Source organism: Falco biarmicus, chromosome 5 (genome assembly GCF_023638135.1).
Source record: "Falco biarmicus isolate bFalBia1 chromosome 5, bFalBia1.pri, whole genome shotgun sequence".
Lineage (NCBI taxonomy): Eukaryota > Metazoa > Chordata > Aves > Falconiformes > Falconidae > Falco > Falco biarmicus.
This window is the reverse complement of record NC_079292.1, coordinates 79,481,219-79,506,329: the sequence shown is the minus strand read 5'-3', so window position 1 is coordinate 79,506,329 and position 25,111 is coordinate 79,481,219. Positions and strand designations below refer to the sequence as shown.

The 25,111-nt window shown below is 40.1% G+C and overlaps 1 protein-coding gene and 2 long non-coding RNA genes across 4 annotated transcripts in view; 1 reads left to right on the top strand and 2 right to left on the bottom strand.

The window, feature by feature from the left end:
* Nucleotides 1-11,263, bottom strand: part of PPARA (peroxisome proliferator activated receptor alpha) — a 38,947-nt gene extending 27,684 nt beyond the window's left edge. The window contains exons 1-2 of the mRNA XM_056341674.1: nt 11,013-11,263; nt 8,492-8,618 (exon numbers count right to left, since the gene is read on the bottom strand). The gene's annotated coding sequence lies outside the window, so the exon portion shown is untranslated. The remainder of the gene's footprint in view (nt 1-8,491; nt 8,619-11,012) is intronic.
* A 384-nt stretch (nt 11,264-11,647) lies between these two features.
* Nucleotides 11,648-25,111, top strand: part of LOC130150585 (uncharacterized) — a 29,847-nt gene continuing 16,383 nt past the window's right edge. Inside the window, exon 1 of the long non-coding RNA XR_008822286.1 lies at nt 11,648-11,773. This is a non-coding gene — a long non-coding RNA (uncharacterized LOC130150585). The remainder of the gene's footprint in view (nt 11,774-25,111) is intronic.
* LOC130150586 (uncharacterized) lies at nt 12,559-24,959 on the bottom strand. Of its 2 annotated transcripts, none has more exons than XR_008822288.1 (3): nt 19,947-24,959; nt 14,984-15,133; nt 12,559-12,822 (listed from the first exon to the last, which is right to left on the bottom strand). It is a non-coding gene; the product is annotated as an uncharacterized LOC130150586 (long non-coding RNA). The 2 variants fall into 2 exon arrangements; XR_008822289.1 differs by lacking the exon at nt 12,559-12,822 and adding an exon at nt 12,832-14,414 and having other exon boundaries at nt 19,947-24,958.

Below are 25,111 nucleotides of genomic sequence, written 5' to 3'. Positions count from 1 at the left end.
AAATAAAAAAAGCACCACTAACTTACATAGTCAAGGAAAGACTTTGATGCACTTTCTAAAACTGATAATATTCCAACAGTCTTTAGATTTGCATATATGTATGGATACCTTAAAATGCACTCCTATAAACTAGGATACAAGAATACCTTTTGTTTTATATCCACAGACCTTTATATGTGATAGCAATTGGTATGTATTGATAATCCCTTATTAGCAGGCTTAGTAGTAACATACTCTTTAGAACCTAGAATCCTTTCTGTATTATAAATAAAAATATCTGCCTCAAGTTTAGATTTATAGTAAAATGAAGGAAAAGAAATAATTAACTAATCTTTTGTTCTGTGAGTATATTTATTATTCCTATGTGATTACACCCTTGTTTACTCTTCGACTGAAGAACAAAGGAACATTCCTGTAACATAAATAGTTCAACTGAATGCAACCTAATTCAAGGCCACATATTATATATAATACTAATATATATTACTAATCTGTCATATAATCTAATATTGTACAGATACCAAGTAGTTTTGAGTTTGTTGACTGCTAATGAAAATTTTTAGAGTTGTATATAATTTTGTGAATTTAAACAACATAATAAAAGCTTGAGAGCATTAAGTTAGAATCATAGAATCATTTAAGATGGAAAAGACCTTTGAGATCTTCCAGTCCAACCATTAACCCTGGACTGCCAAATCCACCACTAAACCTGGACTGCCAAATCCACCACTAAACCATGTCCCTAAGCACTGCATCTACCCATATTTTAAACACCTCCAGGGATGGTGATCCCACCAGCTCCCTGGGCAGCCTGTTCCAATAATTGACCACCCTTTCAGTCAAGAAAGTTTTCCTAGTATCTGATCTAAACCTCCCCTGGTGCAACTTGAGGTGGTTTCCTCTTGTCCTGCTGCTTGTTATCTGGGAGAAGAGACTGACACCCACTTGCCTACAACCTCCTTTCAGAGAGCTGTAGGGAGCGATAAGGACCCCCTGAGCCTCCTCCTCTCCAGACTAAACAATCCCGGTTCCCTCAGCTGCTCCTCACAGGACTTTTGCTCCAGACCCTTCACCAGCTCCATGGCCCATCTCTGGACACGCTCCAGCACCTCAATGTCCCTCTTGCAGTGAGGGGCCCAGAACTGAGCACAGTGTTTGAGATGTGGCCTCCCCAGTGCCCAGTACAGGGGGACAATCACTCCCCTTGTCCTGCTGGCCACACTGTTTCAGGTACAAGCCAGGATGTTATTGGCCTTCTTGGCCACCTGGGCACACAGCTGGCTCGTGGTCAGCCAGGTGTCAGCCAGCACCTCCAGGTCCTTTTCTGCCAGGCAGCTTTCCAGCCGCTCTTCCCCAAGCCTGTAGTGTTGCATGGGGTGACAGTATGCAAGTTGTGACAGTACACAAATTCAAAAGGTAGAATTCATATCGATATTTGCAATTACCAGCATTAAAACACCGGGAAAAGGGTAACTTGGGGGAGAAGAAATAAAAAAGCTTTAATTCTATGGATTTGCTCCCAAAGATGTAAGATTTTCATACCATTGTCCCCACATTGCCCTATCATGTCTTCCTGTTCTTTCCCTTTCTCACTATACTTACAGTTCCCCCTCCCCACAACGTCCCTGAACTACTGACTGCAAACAGCAAACACACTGTAGCTGGTTCAGAGCTACATGTCGCAACTGGCTTGCAAGTGCTCCTGTGCTGATTGGCAGTTGACAGGCCAAACAAAACAGATAATTGCTGAATTCATATTGCATCATTTCCTCAGTAGGGTCAATAATTTGTTTTCCTTCTTCTCAGTCACCAACCTTCATAAAAATTAAAATTTTTTGCAAAAAAAAAAATAAATATGCAGCTCAAAGTTATTGTGTGTGGGTAGAGGATAGCAGACCATACTGCATATATCTGACTTTTAGGTAACTAGGCTAAAAGAGATGAGAAAACAATCCTGAAACCAGTTTTCAATATAGCAGTTTTTGAGCATAACTCTCAGAAGACAGATCTGGACTTCTGCTCCCCCCTCCCCCATTTTTTTCCCCCAGTTCACTTTCAGTATTTGTTTTATATTTACTAGGGTTTGTAGAACACACGAACAGCACAATGGGTGCCTGAAGTTATGTCAGTACTCTGAGGAGTCTAAAATTTTTCAGGGTCCCTCACTTTGAACCCTAATCACATACTTTATTAAGAAAAAGATATCCTTGAAATAGCGGTTAAATATTCACTCTGGCTGAGGATTTCTGACCTGTGGGTAAAAATACTAGTTCTTACAAACATCTTAATGGTAACGTTCTTCCTGAATAAAAAGATATGATTTTGGAACAATACTTTTAATCTAAAAAGAGAGGAAACAAAAGAAAAAGGTATCTTAAATTAAAATTACTTAATGCAAAAAGTTGACAGATGGACTTTTTAGCATATTGATTTGAGATCGTAAAAGCTTCACTTGAATCTTACCTGCCCTTCAACCACAACCCAGGCCTTGCAATCCTCCTTTTTTAGAATAGCTAGTCAGATACAACTTCTCCACCTGGCAAACTTTTGCCACTCTGATCTCATTACACAACTTCTGCTCAGAGCAGTCCCACAACTTTGCATCTATATCTGTTACTACAATAACTCTCCTACTAACGACCAGCATTCCTTTAAAAGGAACATGAAGCCTCTTAGTTTTCTCTTTTCATTTCCACCTTGAATTTCCCCACCTAAGCTTGGTCTCCTTCATGTTTTGGCTTGGCACAAATGTCCAGTAACTTTGGTAGCTGATGCTGCAACTTCTGCTTCAAAGAACAACAAAAAATATTTCTCTATCTTAGTATACCTCTTTTTCAGTCTCCAGCATTCTCCCCATCCCCAAATCTCAGGTTCAGTTTTGGCTTTACCCTGAGGCTGGCACACTCAGCTTCAATACTCTTTCAGCTCTCTTATCTGTCTCTTTCATAAGCCATGTCAATCCTCCCTAAAATCACCTCTGTCCCCTTGGGTCCTCTAGTCTTCTATCTCCGCTCCTCTAGTATCTGCACAGCTGCACTCTTCTCACCATCTGCAACCCTTTGCATGATTCATCACCAAACATAACAGACCATGATTATTCACTATTTGAAAAGCTACAGTGGAATTTACATCTGTTTCTGGAAGAGATTCAAGCAGCCTGAATTTGCCTTCTTACTAGAGAACACCACCGTGCATTTTCAGTGGGTTTATTGCACTGATAAACTTTATTCCCTTGCCCAGACAAATTAACAAGACATATTTGATAACCTAAACTCAGCTTAACGGAAGTATTTATATCCTATAAAAGAGAACAACCCTCAGACAAGATACTACAGATTTAGGCCCCTTCTACTTACAAGTGTCTTTTTGAAAATTAATTGAGTAATCCCAACGTATAGCTTTCATACTCTTCTACCAGTAGACAAAATCTAATGTCTTCTATAAACAGCACCTTCTTCTCTTCTTTCTGGGCTCTACCGACCCCTTTTTCATCCCTCCTGCCCTTGTGGCATCACTGAAATCCCAGTGCGGTGGGTTCCAGTCTGTGAAGGACGTAGTATTCGTCATTGTACTACAATTTTATTCATTCCTTCACAGTATTTTCACAGGCTCTTGTTGCTCAGCTATTACATTTAAATAAATAAACAAATAAAACCCGATAAAAATGAACTAACTTTGATTTAATGGCATGCTACTACTCAGAGTACCCGGAGTGGAATGTAAAACAAAATTCTTTCACTTTTTGTTGGGTTTTTTTTGTGAAGAAAAAGAACTTCAGTTTTGTTCTGGTAATTCAGAAATTCCTACCTTAAAAAGTTTTTCTTTGTGTAAATGTATCACACAAAACCAAAGTTTACACTGAATTAGCATTGCTGACAGGAGTCTTGGCCACAGGTATGAATGCAATGAATCTACATTTTTTGGCAAATGGATATAAAGTACTTGTACTTCCAAGCCACTGACACATCAGACAGAGGATATACTTGGGACACATGACTTCACAGTTCTAAATCAGGTCACTTGCTACAGTAGAGATATCACAAGCCTCACACTCCTGCATGATCAAAAAATGTCAAAATATAACCAATTATTTTCCTGACATCTAAGCTCTCTGCTCATCCTTCGTAAGACCTGAGGGGTGTCTACTGACCAGTTCAACAGCCCCATATTAACAGTAGTAGTATCACCATTGCTTCCTGCCTGCCACCCTACTTCTCCCCACTTCTTTTATCTAAGGAAGCACCTGAATTACAGAAAAGGTAGAAGAAAAACAATACCCCAATGAAACATCCAGGATAAGAAAACCTGTTTAAAATGTCATATATGTACTTTCATATACCAGGTTTAATTCACTTGTGAGGCATTTTAGCTGACTGAATCAGACTTTGATAAAGCAGTTATAGGGATACAGCACTTGTAGCTCTCCACAGAGGCAATCTGAAGCTGTAGTTAGCAAAATAATGTTACATTAAGGGTACAGTCAGACAAAACCTCTTAAGTAATTTAATAGCTCCTTGACATCAAAAGGATACCCCTTCTGTAGCTCCCTGACGTTGTCAGCCCTGCACCTTCCTTCTCCTTTCTTAATTTTCAGCCATACCGCTCCATCTCACCTGGGCTGGCTTTTGCACTTGTCTGACTTCTCTGGCCACATCTGTAACAGTAAATAAAACAGGGCCAGAGCACAGGCTCGAGTCATGCTGTTAGCATCCTCTCTGACACCATTTTGGCCCATACGAACTTGGTGCTCCCAGACAAATGCCCAGGCACAGTTAAGGGGACAGCAAATGCAGAGCAGCAAAGTGCTCTTCACTGGCAGTCTGGGTGCAACCGTACTGTTTCAGGTGCAATCTTGTTACTTAGTTCCAGGTCCAGAAAACAGTCCCTGGTGTATTTTATTACCTAGGTTAGACACAGCTTCAGTGAAACAATTCAGTTTGTTAAGCTGGTTGAAGAGTAACACAGGAAAAACATAAGAGATAGCTGAACAGACTTTCTAAGGGGCAGCAAAAAGGAAGGATAGAAACACATGGATGATAGCAAAGGAAAGCAGCATGACGAACTAACCTGACTGATCTTTAAAAACAGTTGCTAGATCAGATCAAGCCATGCTGTGTAACCACACCTTTTGCTCTAAGCTTCATACTTGCAGGGCTATCAGGAACAACACAGAAAAGGGACATCCTGTTTTTTTTATTCTCATATTTATGTGTTCATTCATGTATATATACACACAGACATGCATGTACGCATGCCACATTAGGAGAGAATCAAAATTAATGATAGCTGCAAACTGAACAATTCTATATGCTTAAAGGATAATCGCTATTAAATTTCGACAGGACTTATTACAGGATTTATAATCTTAAGAAAATGCAACTCCTTGTAAATTTGGTTAGAATTACGGCAGCTCAATATGCTGAAAATCAAGTGCCCAAAACACACATTTAAATTGAGCATTTGACAGCTGTTTGAAAATATTGGCCTATTCATATGTACAGTTACATCTCTACGGAAGCACAGTACCAAAACGTACTGCTGCTGCTTTTTTCAAAAGCAAAATCCTGTGCTGCTTGTCTCTTAGTTACATATATACTAAATCTGCTACCTGATTTGCTTCTAATTATACTGGCCTGCTTAACTGCACACAGCAGTCTCTTGTCCTGAAGTAGATAAGAAATTTGAACTGTTTACCTCTGAAATTTATATATATATATAAAAATATATATATTTTTTAATATATATATATAAATTCATTTATGTGCTTTTCTCTGTGGGTAGCTATGTGGAATATGAATAAACACATTACACCATTTTTAAATTTCACATACATACAGCATAATAACATAAGTCTACCTTATGCTCACAGAGCAGAATTACCAACAACCAACTGGTCAGAAACAACCACAGACGGAACATTCTCCTGTTTACATAGCTACATAGTGAAACTACATCCATACAGCATCTTACACTGACAAAAAACCCACTTGAAACCCCCTCACAATGCAGCACATTTACTGCAAACTGATGTTTACCTATGAACTAAGAAAAAAAGATTTGAAAAACCACACTTAACCATTTTCAGGTTTGCTGAGTAAACTTCAGTGTCCCATATTCTGTACATACCTGCATTGGCTAGTATTTAAAATTATTCTTAGGACTCCTAACCTTTACCTAGTTCTAGCCTCCATAAGAAACAAAATTTTCATGCTAGCATTGCATAGCTCTTGTAACCTTCCCCTGAAAATTGCCAACAAACCAACAATATTCACTACGACCTGTGGGCTGCAATTAATTTTATTTTAATATCAGAGTGGGTGAATTCATCAACTGCTGTAATGGAGAATTCATCAGCCCTATTGTAAAGAATGCCATCAAGCACCGCTTGCTAATAAATCCAGAAATCTCCAAAGCAGTCTCTGACACAACATTCACCATCTCCCTCTCCCTCCTGCCTCAGATGCAAACTGCTCCATATTCTATTTTTCAGCCTTATTACTCCAGGGAACACCTTTCATATATGCATCCAAAAGATGTGAGAAGGTTGATGATTTTTTTTTTTTTTAAACATGAGGCTGCACCAGCACTCCAATACCATGTACTTTATAACATTCTTGCTGAAGCAGTAACAGTAACAGGAGGCCAGGAAACATCAACAGTAATTCATGTCTTCACTTACGAACAGATTTTACAAATTGACAATGGTCCTTCTTACCATCTGAACATTCATGTTCTTGCTTAAATTCAATGTTTCTTCTGTGAATTGTTACATCAATCGTTCCCAGTAAAAAAATACTGATTTTTTTTTTAAAAAAAAACAACCAACACACAAAAACAAACCAAAAAAACCAGGCATGCAGCACTTACTTGTGTAACAAAAAATGAACATCAATACAAGCCTATTTACAGATAATAGAACTTACTCAGACAGCATAACTGTGCTGGATGCATGGATACATACAACAAAACAGTAAGCCCTGCCTCCAAACATTAATCATAGGCTGCAGAATAATTCCAAATGATCCATTTTACTTAAATCTAAACAACATTAGGACAGATTGTGGTACCATTTTTCAATGCAAAATACATCAAACTCTAAACTATTCACAACAATAAATGCTCTCAGCTCCAGGATATTATACACTCATAGGTTAGTAAAAAGTTACTCAACCAGCAGTTAATTTGCACACTGAAGAGCAGCAGTTCTGATTCCTTTTACATACTTAACAACAAACTGAAAACAGACCAAAGTATTCATACAAAAGTATGAAATACAAAAATATTGGACTAACTCGCATTCATGTGTATTTCAGCTGCCTGGAAACAAATGCCAAAGAACCTTACAACTTCAGTAGCTGCTAACTATTCTGAGTTCCCCAAAGCAGACACATTTTTGAACAGCTTTATTTTACTATTTGGAAAGATTAAGAGAATAATTTCTTAGTTTCTAGTTTTTTTAAAAAAACCCAGGAAAGTATATCAGCATTTCTAGAAAGGGATAAGTAATTTGTCAAATGCTTGCAAATCTACCTCATACGGTTAGTGTTTCCACAGGCATGAGCCAACTTGAACTTAAACCAATAAATTTAGATGAACATTGTATCGCAGAACAAACTATGAAAGATGAGAACTACCAAACAGGTAATTTGCAAGGTAAAAAAAAAAACACATTTTTACAGCTTATGCCTACAAGCATTTTAAAACACAGCAAACAACCACACAAACCAGTCATATAACAACTCAAGCCTCAATCAGGATTAGAACACCAATGAATTATATTTTATAATTTGTATTAATCTGTGCACGAAAAGCTCTTCACCGGACACAGAAATTATACTTCCTAGATACTTAAAAGACACATGCAACGCACTTAAAAATAAATATTGTTTCATAAGCAGAAACTATGAGAACTGGTATGAGGAAGTGGAATCAGATTTGGCAACAACTCAATGCCACATACAATCTAGTCACACAACAATCTCCTCATATCGATGTAATGTTTGTGAAACATGCCAAACATCACACTCTTCAAGATGGAGAGATTTTATTTTATTCTGAGGATACTCATGATTTAGAGCTTAACCTTATTGGGTAAGTACTTATTCATTCAGTGAATATTCAGCATTCTACTTCATAAAACATTCAAAATTTAATTTTACAGACCTGGTCCTGTGAAATGTTGAGCACTCTACTTTCAAAATATTAAGAATTCAAAAGTCTACTGGATAACATCTTTATGCAACTTTCATGTATAAGTCTAACACAGATATCAGAACATAAGGAAATTTTACTTACTCTGTTCTCCTGATTGGGCTACTGTTTTCCATTTATCAACTCTTTGTTGGCATTGCTTGCTTAGATTACTTCCCTTGTCAGTTGACTATACATCAATCACTCTTTACAGCAATTCTACCTCTACCTCAAATGTTTTTTCTTCTCTACTTGTTCAAAAACAATGCCAAGACAGCTCCCAGTCCACATATGTACTCACCACTTCATGCAGCATCTTGCAAGGCTGAAACAGAAGCTATTTCCAGAATGTGTTCCCTTTCCATTTCACATGCACATTGGTGATAACAAGTGTCTCTTCATTAATAATAAAGCTGCTGACATCCTTTCTTAAAAAAAAAAAAAAAAAGTCACAAAATTTCCCAAAGCTTACTATTCTAACTTTATATTTATATCATGTAAGATAAAGCTTTTTTATATTTCTCTATGCTTCAGAAAAAAATGCAGTCACTTCATTTGGACTAAAAATATTTTTTAAATGACTGAAGCTTTTAATACAATACCTAGTTTTACAGCAGGACTACACTGACATCTAGCTAACTAGGGTATATGACTGGTATATCCCAGTATCATACTGACCTTTTTTCTTCATACTAAAAAAATTCAAAAGCACTCAACTAAGACCACTACAGTGAAAACCTTGTGCTATTTAATTACCTGTTATAAAGCAAAGTACATTTCCTCATAATGAGCATTCTCACAAATGTCTAAGTCTTTCTGTGGACAAATTGTTAAGAGTAGTTACTGTTTCTAAGGTACACACACATACATGTCCTACAAGGTGTCTTTGCAACTGGCCTTTTAAGTACCATTTATACACCAAAATTAGAGATTTTACTTTTAGGTACTTTATAAGGCCTGTTAAAAAAAAAAAAAAGCATACATAGTTACAAAAATAAATAATGGTTTGATTAAATTGACTTCCCTGTCCACTCAACTAAAAACCAAACAAATTAAAGATTCAGAGAGATTTGCCAAAAAATCAGATTAAATTACAAATGTTAAAATTCCAAAATGCTGTACCAAAATATGTTTGTACTTAAAATAAATATGAATTAAACTTCATTTATTTTCCAAGACAATTATGGTGTTCTTTTTTCCCCCTTGCAACAAATATGCCACGTGCAAGAGAAACAAAACTCAGAACTCAAATCTTAGCAGGTAAGCTAAGGCAAAGTAAAGAGAAAAACAGTGCTATTTGCACTTTGAAGTAAGAGCTTCTTCTAAAATAATTCTAAGAAAATTTACACTGCCCTCCTTGACCCCTTCAGGTCAACAGTAAGCACTATGATCTATTTTCCAAAACAAGATGAACATCCTAGGCCATGTATCCTACTTTCCTGTAGGACATTATCTTCTCTACTATTTTTTACAACATTCAACACATAAAATATTAAAAGTATAATGGTACAAAATCACAGCTGAAATGCAACCTTTTCTCCATGGTTTAAAATTCATAATGCCCTTTAAGAAGACTACAGTACTGAGGGGCATGAATAAGAAATGAAGACATTAAAGAACTACTGAAGAGAAGCAATAAAACCATGAGGTTTTCAGGACATAAGGGTTTGTAACTCCCTATGCTACCTGACCGTAGAGGATGACGGTCAATATAAGGCATCAGCAGACTGATAAGAACTTTTTTTTGGACTACACAAAGTGTTCCTTCCAAACATGGGAAAAGAAAGGGAGCATGGGGAGCGTGCTGGCTACGCAGTTCTACAGACCTCTGATAAGGTCTGCGCACACTCTCATCCTTCTGAAACACTAGGTTGCGCTACTTAAAATCCAAAAAGTTGCCACTGAAAGTAACTAAGAGCCAATGACTGCTTGGTAGCTCATGCCAAATAACAAAGGTTATGATACTGGTTTAGCTTTGAGTAGACTTGTGACCACATCACATGAACCACAACTGCCGTCAGTTTCAGCATGAGACCAGGTAGCCTCAATATTAAGTCAGTGATTCAGAATTTATAAAGGAAACACCTTTTATAGCTTATCAGTTAGGCTACCTGCAAAGGCCACACAAATTTCAACCCAGTAATCAGTGTTACATGCCAAGAAGAAAGTCAGCGCATGTTCTGTAAGTACAGTTTGATTACAGCTTTCCTTCCCAACTAAACTTATATGTCTTTATTTGTGCTGTACTACTAAGACATTCAAGGCCACCAAAGTGCCAAACATCATTATTTTATATAATCCTGTCTGATGAATCCTGTACTCCTTTCACCAGAGAGCGTAGGAACAGCTACTTCTGCCAGTGAGGGTATGCTAATCTTAACATGAATGCAAGGTAATACATTGTAGCACTCCGTTCCTTTTTGAGTGCTATCTTTTTCACCAGCTTTTCAGAAAGCAAGGGGACAGACCAGTAGGGACAATCAAAAACGTGGTTTTCTCATCAAGCCACAAAAGCAAATAAAGGGGGAGCTTCCACTAACCCGCTCATCACTCCAGGGATATAGGACTTTTCTCTGAACAACTGATGGGTAGAAGCACAACCTGCCTGACCAAGCCAAGCCAATAAAGGTAACCTCCAAGCACGTATTTTCTGCCTAGTGCCCAAGTTCATTTCTCAAACCAGTTTAAGGACAACTCATGTATTTAAGAGACATGACAGCTGAAAAATAGCATCTTATATGACAGGACATTGTCTTATCCTCTCTTCCCCACCCCCCAGCACCCTGAAGCCTCCCCACAAAGTTTCCAAGATCGCTCTTTACCTACAAACACCAGCCTCCCCCAGGGCCGGCTCTCGCTCGTCCTGCAGCCTCTCTGACCGCGGGCTGCCGCCCACGGCGGTCCCCGCACGGCGGGCAGCTGGCGCCCAGCCCGAGCGCAGCCCCGGGAGCGGCTAAAGCATCTCCCCCGGCCAGCCAGCACCTTCTCGCCTCCGCCAGCGCCGGACTTTCGCAGAGGGCTTCAAAACGCGGCGACGAGATACATAAAGAGAGACAGAATAAATAGAGAGGATGAGGAGGAGGAGAAGAAAAGACGGGTCATTAGCAAAACCGCCGCCGTGTGAGCAAGGCGGGGGCGTCACCCAGCCGCCTTCCCACCGCCCCCCCCCCCTCCCCGTGCCCGCCCCGGCCGCAGGAGCCCCAGCCGGGCTACGGGCAGCCTCTGCACCGCGGGGGGCGGAAGGGGGGCACCCCTGAGGCGACACCGCGCGTTACTGCCGGCCCGCGGGCAGGCGCAGAGGCGCGGCCGCGTCGCTCGCAGCGGGCCGGGCTGGGTCGGGTCGGGCAAGCACCGCCGCGCCCCCGGCTGCCAGCTGCCGTCGGTCCCCCGGGGCGCCCGGCTCTCGCCACACGCCCGCCCGACGCCTCCCAACCACCGCTGCCGGCACCCCCTCGCCGCCAGCCCGGGCCGGCGGCACCGCCCGGCGCTGCCAGCCCGGCGGGGCGGGGGTCGCTGAGGGGAGAGGAGGAGCGCTGAAGTACCCGGTGCTGCGCCTGACAGACTCTGGCCGGCAGGGTGACAGGTACCGGAAGTGAGATCGCGGCACACACCTCCCGCGGCGGCCGCGCGCGATTGGCTGGGCGGGGAGGGAGAGGCCTGCGCGGGCCGGGCGCAGCGCGGGGGCACGCGCGCTCCTCCCCCCCCGTCCTCCCCCCGCCCCCTGCGGTGCCTCCGCGCGCCCCGGCGGTGTACCGGCAGCGCCCGGGGCCGAGTATGGTCTCCGCCGGGCGGGGGGGCGGCCCGGCTGCCGGGGGACAAAGTCTGCGCTCCCCTCCCCTCCCCGAGCCGGCCGCCCCCCCGCCCGGGCCGTGCGTGGCGGGGCTGCGCGGCCACAGGCCCGGCGGTCAGGCCCTGGCCCTGAGGGGAGGCGCGGGGGAGCCGCGCGGGCCGTGGCGCAGGGACCTCCCCCGGGTACGGCTGGCTGAGAAAAGCATCCTCGTGTTCAGAAAGTTGCTGCGGGTCACGTCAACAAAGCAGAGCCCGAAATCCTGAATAAAGTCCAGCACGCCCTTGAACAGGGCTTTGTGACTGACTTGGGCTTCCCGAGGCTCTGAAATCTTGGAAAAGTAACCAGAAGCATAAATAAAGGGTTTTTAAAAGGGGGTCAGCTTCCCCCCACCCCCCCTTTTGACTACTTCATCTACGTTACACTTCTTGATGATCCTCACGATTGTGATCGTCACTTTCCAAAAAATACCACTAGCTTTTTTTTTTCATCATACAATTGCATTTTCACTTTCACATTCTCACTCTATTGGGGGGGGGGGCACATAATAACATGGGTGCCAGGAGGAGAAAAATCGGATGTTCCCAATGGAGTGTTACTTTACAGGCACCAAGTGTACACACACAGGCATGCAGGTTCTGCTTGTTTTTACTTGATGGAAACATTGTGGCTGTTTTGAAAACAGAAACACAGGCCCCAAAGGGAAGGAATGACAGCGCTGTCCTGGATGCTTGGCTCTACTGCAGTGTGCAGTAGATTTAATTTCATAAATTTCTCATAAATTTGGTTAAGCACATAGACCTGGACCCCAGAGCACTCAGTACAGCAACAACTGGTATTATAAGCTGAAAAAAACACCAGAAAGCATGTTTCAATACCAACCAATAAAAGGCAGTATTAACAGCAGGAAAGAAGCTAACGAAACCCCTCACATTTATTTAAACCTTTTTCAGACTGTTTCAAGCTGGTTCTGGTCACAGCCCGACTTCGCAACCATTAGTGCTGCTCCATGGGTCCGTCCCAAGCCAGGCCAACACCCAGTGACACAAGAATCAGTTGATTTAGTGAGTTAATTCTCAGGTTTAACACCTACGTATTTCCCCACAGTCTGTGTGTAACAGGGCTCAGCTGATAAAGGTTCAGGGACTATTTCCATAAAAGATGTTATCTAAGCAGATTAGTTTTCCATTCAGTTTGGTTTGCTTTCTTGCTTTCTTGCTTGCTTTCTTTTCCCCCTGAAATACACACAAACAGAAAAAACTTCTGTGCAGTTACAAATATATATTGTGTTTCTTTGGATATATGATCAGCTCTTAAAACTCTTTCCAGTCTTGTTTTGGCAAGGAAGCTGTGGAGAGTAAGGACACTTGTGTTTGAGTTTCCATATTGAACTTTCAGACTAGATTTAGGAGATCTGTTTGCATGTGTACTTGTATTGCTGGTCCCTGAGGTGACATTGTACAAGTGCTGCAGTACAATTGTCAAAAGTAAGATCTTGGTATGGTTGTGGGGTTTTTCCTGGGAATATACACATCTTGAGGGATTCACCACATTGGGGCTTCACTGTTGCCAGTGAGAGGTGTGCCAGGCTGTCTAGGCTTTATCCTAGCTGTCGAACTCGGGTAGCTTTTCTGCGGGGCAAATAGATGTTTCACAGACCTTGTCCTGGCTCACACACTAACACTGTCCCAAGGGCAGTAAAACCACAAAATATTTATTGGAATTTAAAATGAGTTGTGGGCTGTTTCCTGTTTATGAGCTGTGGGCTCCCCATCCCACACTTACTGGAAACCAAACTTGTAGCAGCCTCCATCTACCATGTTGTCAGTGAACATCACTGTGTTATCCCAGACACAGAGAAGAGCTGTCTTAATTGCTGTTTTGGAAGTGTTTTCCTCTAAAGAAGTTGCATACATTTTGTCCATAAAAATGGCTGGTGTTGCAGAAAGCATCTGTAGTAAAGGAGGAGAGTGTATCCTGCATTAAAATATTTACCCAGGAGACTGTACTGATTCCTTTCGTATTGAAAGTGCTTTTTAAGTGTAGATTACTGACTGGATTGTGTAAATTTGTATCACAGTTCAAATCTTAATAACATACTAAATATCATAAACATCCATTAGCTATTTAAATGTGCTAGCTTTTAGAAATCAGAAATTAGATTATTTACTAGGCTTTTAGCTAATATAAGCTTTAATTAGTGTTATATTCTATTAATATGCAATAACCATATTACTATTGCCTAACAGCGTGACAGTTGTGAAACAAGCAGCCAGACTTGTGCAGTCGCTGATTTTCCTTTTCCAGAAGCCAGCTGGCTTTGTCAGAGGTCTCCACAGTCATGCACAACATTACTGTCACAAAATGTTTTCATTTGCAAAATAAAAAAGCTTTTCCATATATTTCAAGGCCAGATAGAGAGTGTCTCGTAGCAATTCTGTGGAAGCAGATGAGCAGATCCAAGTTAGCAGAGACTCATTCAGAAGTTTGGAAAATGAACTATAGCAACAAAAGTTGGCAGCGCCTTCACCACCTCCTCCAACTATGGGTAAAATGCAGGAAGTGGGCTGACCCCGTGCTCAAATATTTGCTGTGGTTTCTTTTGCTGATCTGATGATAGAGATTTTAACAGACAATGTGCCTCATTTTTGCTGGGTCATCGTGAAAGACTTTCCTGACAAAGTCAATATAATAAGTAAAACAGAGCCTTCCCATTTAGATATTTATTTGAACAGGAACTGCAGAAACCAAGCATCATAACTTTATGCATGGTAAATCCTGCCCATTTGTGCCTGGTCAAATTAAATCAAAGCCAAAAGACCCATGTGATAATGAACAGGAGATGATTACATCTGATTTAAGTTAATATGTGGGTTACGTGCAGATATGGTATGCAAATTATTATTAAAAGCGTAGTTCTCTCCTACCAAATCAACCCCCTTAAGAAGAAACAACAACCAAGCAAACTGGTGAAACAGAAGAGACCTGTGAGATCTATGTCCTGACCTTTCATTATGAAGCTCTGTCCCAGTGTAGCAGTCTTGTTTCGGAAGCGTCTGTGCTACTTTGTCTTGTTGGTTTTAGGGTAGATTGGTTCTGAGGGTTGGTTGGTTTTAGATGAACGTCTCTCTCCTGGATCAGAACAAAGCTCTAAGTCTAAGGTAATAAATAAAAACATTTTAAGATAAATCATATGAGGCTCATCCACTTCATTTTAATATGACAGGTTTTGTATGGAACCAGGATGCAAGTTACATGTTTACACAAGTCTAATGTTTCACAAAACTATTTAGACATTGGATATATATTTTTTTAAATCTAAGCTGAAGTTATACTTCCCAACAAAATAAGCAATTAAAGTTGTTATTATATTTAATTTTCATTAGAGATGTTTACCATGCTATCCCATCAATGTAAGGTATGGACTCAGTCATTCCGATAATTTCTATCCATATTTGAAAGTTACTTTGCTCATTACTTTTTACTTACTAGTGAAATAATTAATTATTTGTCATTGTGTGTCAAGATCAAACATTTCAGATGTCCGTACATCTCCTCTGGTGTCAAAAAGACTATGAACAATTGCATGTAAGGTGACGGTGCTTTAAACTTACCAATTAACTCTTCTTAACCCAGAATGTTATAGAATTTCTCTAATAACTGATACTCTTTTTGTGTTGGTGCTGTCGTAATCGCTATGGATAGCTACATGATTGGCAGCAATGTTGAGAACTGTTGAGATAATGATTTTTTGAATGTGACAGTTCTCTTCCCCCCATCATTATTACTGACAGTCTGTTTCATTTCTCCATTTTAATAAAAAACGTTCTTTTAAGAAAAACTATTAGCAGTGAGCAAGCACCTTTCTTACAGTAATGCAGGATGCACACATTAAGGGTGAACTGAAACAGAACGGGAAAACATTATGCCCCAAAGATTTTTCTTTAAGCCTTCTGCAGGATGTGGAGGAACCACAGAGGAAATTATCAACATGAAAACAATTTATAGGAATAAGCAATTACTCTTAAAACTCAACTTGCTTCTCTTTCCCAAATCCTTCCCTATCTCTCATCTGAATTGTTTCTTCCTCCAGTGTAAGATTCTTTTTCTATACATTTATTTTTGTACAGGACACTATTGCCATATTCAGCAGAATTTAGCAGATTTATTAATGGGTTGGGTTTTTTTTTCGTCTATGAGAACTGCTAACAAATCAGTTAGACTTAGTATAATAAAATTACACAATTTTAGAAAATAAATCACTGCTCGGTATCTTGAACTAGGGAGAAATTTTGTTACTCTCTTACTGTGGTTTTTTTCTCTTTCCCTCCTTTGATGCACATGGTACTTGCCATGATGTGTGACTAAAGGGATAAGAGTTTCTTCCCATATGGAAGGGTTTTTTCTGTTATCCTTGGAAATAGATGTATTCTAAATTTAATTAATTCTTAATTTAATTGCTTACTGAGTTTTAATTTATTGATTCCTGTGTTTCCAATCCTTTGAACTGAAGACTATTTGAATGTTTCCCATTTTAAACAAAGACTTTCTTTTCTTATCCAGGCTTCTCACTCCTTCCTACTTCTGCTCTGTTGGATCAATTAAGTCTTCATTGCCTCTTTTTCCTCAATCTCAGTTCACATTTGGTGTTTTATCTGTCTCAGTGAGATTTTCTTATTGGGTGACATCTTTAAAATCTCTCCATGTCATCACCACCTTAACTGTGGTTCATATCTTATTCATAGCTGACTATTGCAACATTTCTTTTGGCCTTCACTCTTCCTCCTTTCCATCTAAAGCTGTTTCACTGTCCCTCTCAATTGTCTTCACCATTTACGTCAATGCTGTACCCCCCTCTGGCATCTGCTTCCAATTCCCAACCCTTTTTTCCTGTAATACCCTGTGCTGTCTCTGCTACCCTTTAATAATCATGCAGAAAATTGGCCCTTTCCCTGAAGAGCCTGTATATTAGCACAACATATAGAACACAGAAGCAAGAAAGAACATATGGTGGATTGTGTTTCTTAGTCCCATTATTAGCAACTTCTGCTTGCTTTTCTTTTATATACCTTATATTTTCTCCTATATACCTCTGTAGCATGTGTGTATTCCTTTGCATGCCTAGACTAGCTTGCACTGTAACCAGTAAACTCCCCCAGCATGCTTCAATCAATACTTATTTATTCTTGTCTGGCTTTAGTTGTAGTCATAATGTAAGCTTCAGTAGTTTCTGCGCCTTTGCTCATATTTTATGGAGATTTCAAGAGGGAATTACCATGTAAATGTCATCTGGCCGTGATCTCAACTCTTTGTAAATAATTCAGTCCAAGTGCAGAAATTTAAACTGAAGTTGGAACTTATGTTTGCCCCCATACTAAGTAAGTATACTTCAGATCAAGTTCTCCATGCACCAAAGGTGTAAGCACATTTATTTAGCAAGCAGATGCAGTGGTTTTAAAAGTTGTGTTATTGCCAGAGCACCCAGAGTCAGTGTGAATCATGTGCATGTATATTTGTTTTGGTGCAAAGTCCAGTGGCTTTTGATGGTGAGTTTAAAGCTAAGCTGTTTTGTTGTTTGTTTTTTTTTACTGCGGCAATTAAACGGAAAGTACGGGTTGCATGCTGCTTTCAGAGTGGCAGCACGTGGCAAGCAGGTAGGATATGCACTGGGCGGCACTGGTACTTTGTATACACTCCAGTCCATTTTCCAGAGTTCATCTCATCAGTTTTGCAGTCCTTCGAGATCCTTAATGCAAGCAGTTTCTTTTCCTGTTTGCTTGTACTACTGCAAATGCAGTTTTAGAAAGCGCCTAAGATGCTCCTCGCCCCACCACCCTGCCACCCCGAGAAAGGGCAAGTATTTGTCTCATACTATGTGGAGTTTGTATTCTAGGGTGTGTAAATCTGAGACTTACTCAAAGCAATTAGCTGAGTAACGATTCAGCTTGAATTGTTATCCTGCCCTGTTTGCAGGCCATGACTAACACACACTGTGCTACACCCAGTCTTTTCCAGCGTTCACAGTTGATACACTGAGTGTATGCTAAAACTGCCTTGTACGAGGACCAATCATTATATTTAATCTCTGGGCTCTTTGCTCAATCATTGCATATCTACAAGTCAGATTTTTAAGCAAAAGCAACATACATATAGTTGGGATGATGCTTTGGAGGTACCAGTTTTTCCTTCACACTTTGACTGTCCACATTCTTGTTCAAGTATTGCTCACTGTTCTTTACACTGCTCAGCTTTGCTGTGTGAATAGAAACTGCTTATAACTAAGTCCTAGATAGATTAAAGCAAGACTGTACTTCTAAAATTGTTTAAAGTGTTTGATAAAATAATTTGCAAACAGGACATTAAGTAACACAAGAGGGAGGTCAGATGATAAGATTTGAAAACACATGTAGATTTACTGCACTGTAAGGCATATTAACAAGCTTGTTACTTGCTAGGCATTGAGGGAAGGTTCCTCTCAGGCCAGCAGCGGAAAGGCCACAGTTTTCTGATCCTGTGGCCTCAGAAACATCCCAATACCCAGTTCCACCTTTTTTTGTCCTTGTGCAATATTGCACCACTCCTCAATTTTCCCAGCTCCAGCTCTTTGCAGGGCCATGCGGCGAACCAGATCAGGGGACCTGTTACACTGAAAAAAAATTTAAAAAGCACCAGGAAATAAAAATTATTTTCTGATCTAATTCATGGCAGCCCCCAACATGTTCTGGAGAGGTGGTGTGCTGTGATGAAAGGAGTGATGGCCGAATTCCATCTGCATTACTTCTGAAATCAGCCTGGCATCAAACCACAGTCAAGCCTGACCAAAGAATCAGGGAAGATGACTGTAGCAGACGGTCTGAGGGATAAGGAAAGAGAGTAAAGGCATATTTTAGTTAGAAGGTAGCTATAGGGCATCCTGGAAGAGGAGGTGATTTTCAACTGGATCACAAGGAGCAAAGTCAGACGTATCTGTAGGACTGGAGCATGGGCAAGTCCCAGTTATTTGGACATGATGAATATAAGCAGAGACAGAAACCATAACAATGAAAGCCTTCTGAGCTTTGGAGAACTGAGGAAAGGCGTCATTTCAGCAACAAAAAGTGTCAACAAATAACACTGTATTTATCCAAACTGTGAAGAACAATTTTAAATAAGAAGAGGTTTCAGAGCTGTCTTTAGCTGGTAGATCTGTGTGGGAGATGGGTGGATACCTTTGGACTTTGTTAATAATTAAGTGGAGTGGTTAAAGCCTATGGAATGGATAGCATGGTAGTAAAAATACTGTGACTCACTGAAGTTGGAGGTTAGCAAACAGGCAGAAGTAAACAAAATTGCACATGACAGATCCTTGTGCAGCTAGATCTGTCTCTCTTTAGTGAAACTGTGCCTTAAATGCACCATTCACTTCTGGAAACCTCATGGAAATAATTCGATACCAAGCCTGAAAGAAATAAAATTGTTGCATTCAGAGCTGGATGCAAATCCAGCATGTTCTCCTATAATATTTGCAATATTCAGCGTATTTTTCAAGCGTTTTTTTTTCCTCATAATAATGCCTGAGCTAATGTCTTGCCAGTTAAAATAAAATACACAAAGAAACCTTCTTTTCTCAGATCTTTTCACTCATTTCAAATGCAGCAAGAGCCAACATAAAAATCTGGATATATGATTTAAAAAAAGGGAACAGCAAGGACTTACATAAGCAGCAGGCCTTTGAAGTCTTTTCTGCATACTAGTGTCACCAGATGTTTAGTTTTAGACAATCCGAGTTGTTTTAAAGGGATTCTCCCATTTTTTATTTAAATTGTTACTAACTTTTGCATATAATAACATAATTCTCTTCCCTTCTCCCTTTTTACCTCCTGTTTATGGGTTAAGGTACATTTGGCTCTAGAAACTGCCAGGTAAAATTCATAATGTTTGAATGTAAAGCAGCAAATGCTTAAAAGCTGGTGTCCTGCCAGCTGCCTACCTCCCAAGGTTCGCATACATGTTGTCTGGGTTCCCTGTTTCAACAGTCACAGCTGGAGACCCCAGAGGTTCCCAAGCCACTGGGAAACACGGATGACAGGACAGGGAAACGCACCAGGTGGATCACTGATGCTGTTCCAGAAGAAGCTAAGTACAAGAAGCATCATAAAAGAGTGCTTAATCAGAGCTATATCATAGGGTTTTGCATCCATTTTGAGTCATGCTACTGATTCCAGTTTCTTTGATTACCTAATTCATCTGTGTGTAACTCTTCAAATATTTGCTAAAGAACACAAAATGTTTGCAGTTTATCCTGGGGTTCAGCATTACAAATGTTTGTTTCATGTCCAGACTAGGATTTTCAAATGTATCTGATAGCTCACTATACCTCCAATTTAATGGGGAAAGAAAAAAACCTTGTCTGTATACCTACTCTTTATGTCCTGTCTTGAAATATTTACATTCTGGGAGTTTACCTGTTGAAGCGATGTAAAAGATAAAGTGCCCTGTCACTCTCCCACATGTCAGCAGGTTTGTCACCTCACACACACACACACATACACCCCCCCACACAGCCTTTAATGCAACATACACAGAGTGAGCTATCTGTGCCACTGAATAAAATGGGTTGAAGGCAAGGCACTGTTATGTTATTATAGGGTAAATGAGGCTAGATTAACCAAGGGCGTGAGTGTGCTGACATCACCTAATTACTTGGTGGTAGAATTACAAGTGCTGTCTGTCCACTTCAGATTTTACAGTTAGATTAAGTATTACATATTACTGTGCTCTAGGACAAGCACTTCGGTGTAAGTAAAAACAAATCCAAGCCTTTTTTTTTAATCCAGTAAAGCTCTAATTACAACACAAAGTGAAAATGCATCGGTTTTCTTATTAAGGGTAATGCCATAGGCTAAGTTTGGACTGGAAACTAAGTCAGAAAGAAATCTTCAAACCAAGGTGTCACAGGCTACAGAGCTATATTTTATGGTGTTCTGTCAGCAGAGTAGTCTTTTGGGATGATGTTGATGTAGCCACTCAGCATTGCTGAAAACAGAAAATCCCATTCCCTCCTCCTACCCCTTCCTTCAGGCATGGGCTCCACCATTTAACTTCTTTGGGCTTTGGTATTTTTCGTACTCCCTAGTGAGTCAACATTTGACTCACTAACCTACCAAAAAGACTGGATAGTTTTCTGTATGTTAGTGACTTGAGTTCACTCAGCCGGGAGCCACCAAGCACCAGAGCAGGCACAAGGGTGAGAGGAGGACCTCAGCAGAGGGCAGGAAGAAGTGAGATCTTCCCACTTGCAGCTGTAAGGTGTTACATCAGTTCAGTTGTTTGTTAAAACACACCTTGGAAGAAGGTGGTAGAGGCCACTCACTTTGGTTATTTAAAAATAGATCGAGGAGTGGTTGCAATGACTATTGGATTGTTTGGTTGCCCATAGCACCAGTATGAGTTTTATTCCCCTCTGTCTTCAAACCCCTTGACTGGGGCAATGTCCCTCTTAACAAGCACCCACTGTCCTTTCCTGTCATCTTTATATCAGTCCTTAAAGCCCTATTTCTTTTGCAAACTTTTTTTTTTTTTAAATTAGTTAGCTCTTCATTGACTGCTATTGACATAATTGCAGTAGAATTCTTGCTCCTGTTTACCTCAATATGCAGTTCTTGGGGGCAAAGTCTTATAATTTCACTTAATTTTGTAGAGTGCTCTTTGCCTATACATAGCTAAAAATCCTAAGACTGTTCAACTTTTATTTGCTCTTAGAGAAGAGACAAAGACTCAAATCAGTCATTATCCCACTATCAATCCCATGACCTATATACAGGAAAATATGTATTATTAAGTAAATAAAGGTGAACCATACATTTAGAAAGATCAGAATGGAATACTGGAATAAAAATGTACTTAATCCAAACCCAATTATCTCTGATTAAATATAAAATATTAATACAATGCTGATTTTTTAAAACTCTGTAATTCCTAGAACAGCCCAGTTGGAACAACTCTTTTTCATTATTCTTTCTGTTTCTAGCTCTTACGTTGTTTCTTTCACTCCAGAAACAGAAACTCCACAGCTGTTATATATATTACACTAATGATGCTTTGATTTAGAAATTGACCTATACAGATGTTAAATCAATTTAGTCAGATTTTAGTTACCTTTGAGACCTAGCTACAGTGTTTTCTTCTGGAAGGTATTCACATTTTATTTGTCCCCACGGTTCATGAAAGTCAGGCAGTCTTTGGATAAATTATGGTTGATTTCATGTTTTTCTGATATCCACTCATGACCATAAATTGGAAAGATGTGTATTGTACCACCAGAGAATGTACTTTGAAATCACTTTTAGATTCGGTTGCTCATCTGGTGGCCCCGATTTTGTCTTCTGAAACAATGTTAAATAGTGTCCAATGGGCCTGAGTCCAGCAAAGCTGTTTACTAAATAGCCTCCAGGTAGAGCTACACTGTAGCGAAGGGACAAACCCTACATTAAAAGACAAGTTTGATAATACAAATTATGAAAATCTATACCCAATGCTTCTTGCAATATACATCTGTTTGCAGCGTCTGAATTCAGATAACTGAATTGAATACCATTCCAGTAAGAAACAAAAGGCTGTGCCCAGAGCAGCCCGTACCTGATACGAGGTTTCTGATAAGCTCCTGGATACCAAAAAGATTATTTGAGTAAAATATGTTTGATATAGTAGTCCACTATTTTATGGGGTTTTTTTTCCATTCCTGATCACCTGTCATTATAAGACTAGTAAAAATTAGGTAATTGAATTCTAAGGCTTTGTTGCTCCAGCAGAATTAGAACTTACTTTAAAAAAATATTCATGTGCCTTAGGAAAAAAAACCCTCCACCTTTATTCACTGGATTAATCATTGAAGCAATGTGCTAAATACACTGAGCTGTTCTTTTTGTGGAACACGAGGATCAAGCCTTTGCTCTTGGCAGCCACGTCCTTCATGCCATGCATACTGTAACCCACTGTTGTTATTTTTTATTCATCACGGCAGAGCAGAATGCTTTACAGCAAAAAAAGGGATAGCTCCTCCCAGAGGAGGGTACACTACAACAGGAGATAACACCCAGGAAGAGTGGGGAAACACAAGGGTCACAATAAAGGTCATGGTGAAAGCTTAATGTGGCACTTACATTTTGTTAATGTTGCTTTGGAACTTGGCATGCTTCATCGACTTTTGTGGATGGTATTAAGATTGAGGCTCAGGAGTGGGAAGCTGGTATGCCAAAAAGGAAAATAATGCACTGCTGAGATGTAGCAGGTATAAAGACATCGTGGAGGAAAGAAACGGAAACCTTCAAATTGTACTTTGTTGACAGTGAAGAACTTTAAGCAGAGCCTGCAGGTAGGACAGCTATTGGCACTTCTGCCCTTTTGTCTCTATTAGTGCCATGCAACCTGTCCGCCTCATATACGGTGAGCAGGTTTTATCTCTTTGGGGGGTTCTGTGAGATAAAAGTGTTGTGATTATTCTTCCCTTGCCAGATTCACTGATGTAGAAGAGAGACAAAACCTGAAAGTTATTAAAAAAACCCACAAACCAACAAACAGCAAAATTACATTCTTGTCTTCTTCTCATATCATTACCTAAAAGTATCAGTGGTCAACACAGCAAAAACTACAGCCTGTAAAACAGCTGATGGGAGGACAGTTGTGCAGACTGCATCACAAAGACAGTTGTAATCCCTGTGCCAGGGGTAACATATATGGATGCATATATTTCTTGTATATATTCACCTTCTACTGATATGCCTCCAAAAAACCTGCCAAAACTTACAGAGAGATGAAGGCAGAAGCAAAGAATGCAATACTTCATACCAACCTTTCCAGCATTAAATGGACTTAAAAAACATTGCTTTTCAGGAAAACAAACAAACAAACACACACACACACACACACCCCAAACTATCTGCAGTGGTTTAGCTTTCCGAAGTGCAATCATCTAGTGTTAACAGAGTTATTCTTCCTGTTTGCCAGCCTGCAAAGAAACCTTGCACCGGTCACACTCAGAAGTGTATAGTCAGTGTATAGTCATCATCATAAAATTGTTTTTGATAATTCAGCCCTGCAGAGCTTGCCAAGAACACTGACAAGTTGTACTCACGAGTTGTTCAAGCCATTCCTCTAAATACTAGTCAAAGTGAATTTAGCTACTGCAGGTTTTATAAGGACTGTATGTATGGAATAAAAACACCTTTTGTGTTTACCTCAGGCAAAACACGTCCTCAGACCCCACATGAGATGGTACATGCTGAAGCCCAAACAGATCTGTAAGCACATCTTTTTTGGCCCTACAGCATGGATGGATACATCCACAGAACACCAAAAGAAACAGTGTTGTAACATACTGCTGTAAGCACATTGTTGTACTCGCCCCAGCACCTGGAAGCTGCACAAAACAGGAGCTATGAATGCTCTATTGATTAGGATATATAGCTTCTCTTTACCTCATATTCACTGGGCTTTACCTTCTGCTGCTTTTCAGAAACTTACAACTTTGTCTCTTTCCAGTGGAATTTGTCGTGTTTATCTATCGCATGGACTGCAGTGAAACAATGGTAGTTCTTTTGTATTCTTCTCTGTATTATTACTATTTTCCTTGTCCTGGCACCATAAATGAGGTGGCTTCTTGCCAAGTCCACAGCAGAGAAAGAGAAGCGACTTTCTCTTCCTTAATGCTCTTCTGCTTGGATACAGAAAAGATGTTGGTACTGTTACGAAACAAACAGAAAAGTTGTGCATGAGGATAAGTATTTCTTGCTGGAACAGTTCAGGTTATAGGAAAATTTACCACTAAAAAAAAAATTAAAACCTATGTGCAGTATGCATTGCAGAGATTCCAGGCCTGATGACAAATGAGTGGGAGTTTGATAGGTGATATTTTAGAATGGCTTTTTAACATTCAGCATATTCACATGACTTTTCTGCAAGCACCATCTGCATGAAATGAAGATGAGTGCCTACCTACTGAAATTATATTCAGATTTGCTGGAAAGCACGCTATGACTTTCAGATTTAATAGAACCAGTTTTCTCTCATTGAAAAATACTTCTTGCATTTATCTTATAACATTACAAGAAAACAAATAGGTGATTTCCTGTAAACTAACATTTTTTTAATCCTAAT